The sequence below is a fragment of the Ailuropoda melanoleuca genome, chromosome 2 (assembly GCF_002007445.2).
Source record: "Ailuropoda melanoleuca isolate Jingjing chromosome 2, ASM200744v2, whole genome shotgun sequence".
NCBI lineage: Eukaryota > Metazoa > Chordata > Mammalia > Carnivora > Ursidae > Ailuropoda > Ailuropoda melanoleuca.
In genome coordinates, this window is record NC_048219.1 from 67,480,267 (window position 1) to 67,485,749 (window position 5,483).

The following is a 5,483-nucleotide window of genomic DNA, read 5'->3' on the forward strand; positions in this document are numbered from 1 at the left end:
TTTTTTCCCCTGTCCCTTATAATGGAGTACTACATTTGGCTGAAGTCTGATTTGCAGGACCATTTAGGAAATGCTATCGTTCCACATGTTTTCCCACAAACTATACAGGGGAACCCCTTTCTTGATTGTACTCTGCCTTACTTGTGAAACTACGATTCAAAACTCATCTATCAGTACTATTTCCAAGAAAATAAGGTTATTAATGGCAGAATGAAACTGAGATAATTAGGGTATAGTCTTAATGGAACAAAAGTCAGAGAGAGGTTTTTCGATAAAGGAAACTTGTAGTTAACTACTGTCACTCAGTTGTACCGGTGCTCATTAATCTCTTTTATTTCTTTTATTTCTGTTTATTTATGGTTTCTATAATTGAAATAAAGTCATTTGCTTAGAATATTGCCAAAGGAGAAATGCATTCTGCTTTGAAAAGAGGCATCTCAGAATAAAGTTAAATAAATTCCAAGGTGAGATGAGATATCCCCTTAGCATTATGGCACCTCCAAGATTTTCCTTTTTTAAAGTTGAGGGATTATTTTAGTTTTAAGGTTCAGGTAAATAATATGTTGAAGAGTTGCTACTTGTGTAAGAAATTGCTTTCAGGCCCAAAAATGATTGGTGTGGATGTGAGTGGAGGAGAGGGTGAGTGGTTCCTTAGTGTCATCATAAAAACCTTCGGCTCCAAGGAACACCCTACTATCTTGCTTTGTCTTAATCAAGCTTTAAAATACAGAAGTAAATAATGAAAGAACAATGTGCAAAAGCAGAATTTATGTTTTAAGTAGTGTTTATAATAAGGTCAAGATGGTATGATGCTTATTTGTTGATGTATAAGCCTTCATACACGTAAACATAAAATATTCTTTTTTGATTTCAAGGAAATGAATAGAATGTGAATGCTGAATACGCTCAAATAGGACTTAAAATAACCAAATTCATGTCCCTAGATTCAGATAAGACCAAAGATTAAGGACTTTGGGGGTGCCTGGGTGGCTCAGTCAGTTGAGCTTCTGACTCTTGGTTTCGAGTCAGGTCTTGATCTTAGGGTTGTGAGGTCGAGCCCCCATGGCAGTTGCCTAACTCAGCACACAGTCTGCTCGAAATTCTCTCTCTTCCTCTCCCTCCACTTCTGCCCTTTCCCCCAACACTCATGTGCACACGTGCATGTGTGTATATGTGCGTGTGTCTCTCTAAAATAAATAAATAAATAAATAAAATCTTAAAAAACAAAGATTAAGGACTTTGGCTAGTGACAAAGTTTTAAAATATTATCTGCTTTTTTACCAGCACAACTTCTGTCCCCTTGTTTAAACATTTCACAATTTAACTGGATACAATTTTCCAACTACAAAGAAAATCTATGCCAGCCAACAAGTTTCAGAAATATTGATTGGAACTTTCACTGATGTGTAAAATGTGCCTGACTATAGACGTAGATTTTCTGTCTGAAAAAAAAAATTTTTTAAGTTTCATATTGATCCCTGTGCCATTTGGTTTTCACTAGGCTTATGAGAGATAAAACATTGATTTAACTCTTCATAGAGCCATTCAATGTGTAATAATTTTTACAAGTGATATATGTCTTCTTTCTTTTAAACTAATTTTTATAATGTATTCAATAATGTGCTCCCATTTTATCAATTTCCAAAAAGATAAATGAGTATTTTTAAAAAATGAGCAGTGCCTTCATGAATGCTGACAAAATGGCCAGTGTTTCCTCAGTTCTTGCTAAGTTCCAAGTATTGTGCTGGATACATGACACATCCTGTTGCCCCATATGGAGCAACCCCATATGGAGGTACCCTGAGGGCATGGAGACTTCTGGAGACTGAATGCCTTGTTCAAGGCCACCCATCTAGTAAACAGTGGAACCTGGTCTCAAACCAAATCTGAATTACAAGGGAAGGCCCTTATACATGTTGCTATGTGGCTACTCACAAGTCTTATTTACTAAGCACTTTACCATGTGCCAGGCACTGTACTTAGTAATTTACAGGCTATAAGGTGTATCTTTTTTAGCACCAAATCTAAATCATAGATCTTAGTGTAACTAAAAAGGTACTTCTGGGTTTAGGCTAAGTGTGAAAGTGATAGAGTGAGGTCAGCCTAAACCAAAACTGCAAAGTGCAGTATCTTTGGTGCCTTTTCCTTTCCACTTTCATAGTTTCTCCAAGTTTGCTTTTCATTCCTATAGAATAAACTTTCAGAAGAAGCTATCCCTGCCAAAATTTGAATGTCACTAGGGGCATCTAGAAAACTGAATAGGAATCAGGCTCTAAAGAAATTGATTTATTTATGCATTTGTTCACTTTATTCATTCATTTTAAAATACGAAAGGGATGTGAGGACTAGAGAATGTCCTAGAAATCATGTAGTTCAAAGGTAGGAAAGTGGAGGCCCTACAAATAGGGTTTACAATGTGGTTTCTCTCCAATATATTTTACTTTGAAAAATGAAAAATGGAACTATTTAGGTGGGGTGTAGATGGTCCAGTACACCATTACCATACTGTCATTCTTGTTCCACATATTCTCTTACTTGGTTCCTCAGATCGTTTTAAGTTTATGACTGCAGATAGTCAAACATAGATTTTTTTTTTTTTCCCTGAGAAGGATGAATCCAAATAGGTTTTATTCTCTTCCCACAGTCGATGTCATCTTTTTCTTTTCAATAGCTAGGGCAGTGCTTGTTGCCACATAGGAAGGTCAATATTTATTGAATGAATGAGTGAATGAATAAATGAATATGACAGAATTGAGACTATAACCCAAGTGTCCACAGTCTTGACCCATTGTCACACCTTAGCACTTAATTCTTGGGAGGAATAGCGTAACATCTCTGCCTTTAAGGGGGAGGAAATTTGGCTCTTTTAGTATGTGATTTTTCTTTTTCTGCCTAAGTCAAATGAGGCCTAAACTAAAAGCAATTCAGCCAAAGGATATTCATTCAAAAGTTGGTTTCAAATTGAAATCATGTAAACACAGCCACTAAATGTACAATACTTTCCAGAAGACCCAGAAATCACATTTACTTCCAATAAAGTCATGATTATTGATGTAGTGCACTATCTTCATCCCTGTGAGTGAAAGGGGCAAAGAAGTATGACACAAAGTAAGTGTCTTTGCCAGGCTTATCAAGAATGTTTTAGAAGCCTGGAGAAACCTTTGATTTGAGTTGATTTTACATCCAAATATGCAGAGGAAAAAAAAATGAATAACTGAGTCATTCACCTATCTCTGTGATAGATAATCTGCACTACACCAACATCTGGGTATTTAGGAAACAATTGATTTCTTTATTCATCATTCAATTGTATATTTAGTGTGACAGAGTTTTGGGCTGATTCTTCTATTATTGTTACAGTGTGCCAGCCATCTCACTGCTCTGGAAAAACTTGGGTGTCCATTAGTGATAATTGTATTAAGTAAAAGAAAAGTTACAACTTTTGATCAGGAATGAGTTTTTAAGGCAGTAACCATGTTGCTACAAGTGTGAGAGGTATACTGGTTGGGTATATCAAGTGTACAAAATCAAGGCAGGGTATGATATCTGATGTTGAACTGAGACCAGTTCCATATCTTCTGTGTAACCACCTGTGTGACCAACACATTACCATTACATGCTGCTTCAAAGCCTTTAATGCTCTGTGTCTCCTAAGGACAAATTTTGAAATCCCGAGCATGTCAGTCAAGGCTCATCATCATGGATGATGCTCAATAAATATTTTTTTCAATGAGGTCATGGATATTTGCTGCCGTACATGGTGTCCTGCATTCACCCATGAATTCTCAAAGTCCTATGAACCTTTATTTTATTTTGTTTTTTCCTGACTAACACTTTTCCATAATACTCTGGGAAAGCCCTTCTTTCACTTCAAACATGCCCACATGCTTTTTGTCTGTTTCTAATTTGAAGTTTATAAAATATGATTTAAGTTTTAATAAAATCTGTAAATTCTTGTTTAAGGATATTTAATTCAGTTTCCTTCTGTTTTACTGTAGTTTCATTAGGGAGAATGTACACTGAAATATTTTCACATGCATTTTCTATTTTCCTTGTACAGTAGTCTTGTATGAATGTTGTTTGACATTATATTTTTAAAAAATTTTAAATGTGTTTCATTTTCTTAGACCAGAAATAAATTTTATTGCAGACAAAGAACATGCATTTGGGTGGCTTATTGGGTTTCTTAGTTCCTGAGTACTTCCTTCTTTTGATATGGTGACATTAATTTTCTTTAATTAATCTCCTTTTTTGTTCTCTTGGGGAAGTAGGTGATCATGTCTTCTGATTTTGTGACTCTTTTGTTTGTTTAACTTACATTTAACATTTCTCGCTTCCTTATTTTCTATCACCCCCTTACCCTCCAACCATTTTCTTGCCAGAAGTGGTGCTTTCCCAAGAGTACTACTTCTGGTATTAGGTGCTTTATGTCTTTCCTTTTGGTTTCCCAGTGAGTGGTAGTACACTGATGTACCAGATCTCAGATTTATTTTTATATTTCCTCATTTCAAGGTTGGACATTCTCTTTCTGGGTGGTTTTATCTGTGTTCCACATCTGTAAGCTCATGCTTCTTTCTCTGTTTTCCTGTATCCAGTCTGTGCTTGAGGTGAGCTCAGGAGCTGCCTCTGTTAGATTTGGGTATTTACTTCTATACCAACACAGAATTTGAAATGTGTTGTGTTCCTTGTATCCTAGTTATTCTGTAGGCCTGAGTTTTGAGTGGTTTTACTTACTCTCTTTGTTGGCATATATGATCATTTGGACATAGTGTGAAAAATTGAAGATTTACATGGCTGCATTATCATACAGAAATCAGAATGCTTCTTGTGCTCTTGTGATACATTTGGCTTTTTTTTTTTTTTGAATGGATCAGGAATTATTCCTGAGAACTTTTTCTTGAAGAGGAGATAAAGAAGAACTTGTCAGAGATCGCTTGACTGATCTCAATCCCCTGAATTAGACATGTGATATGTTTTTAAATTATAAAAGAAAGCAACAGAACAGTATGAATAATATAATACTATCTTATCAAATATATATATATATATGTGTATATATATATGCACACACACATATATATAATAGAAAATTGTCTAGAAGCTTGGATACATTAATTTATTTACTGTGGTTGTAACTGGGTAGTAGGATTTTACATGCTTTCTATAACAAAAAATAGATTACTTAATCACACCAACAAAAATAGAAAAAGGCATTTCCACTTTAGGAAAAGCAAAAGTTGTCACAATTCAATTAAATTCAACAGAGTTTTTTTGAAAAATGCATTTCCATCATAGCAAAACAATATTATATATTCTATTCTAAATTCATTTAGAATATGTTAACTAAATGAATTGTAATTATAATTGCATAGATTATACAGGCATACAAATACACACATATTTGTATATACATTAAGAAATGTTTGAGTAAAAAGGTAGTCATATCACAAAGGAGGAGATGGGCAAAAAGCAGTGATAGGAAG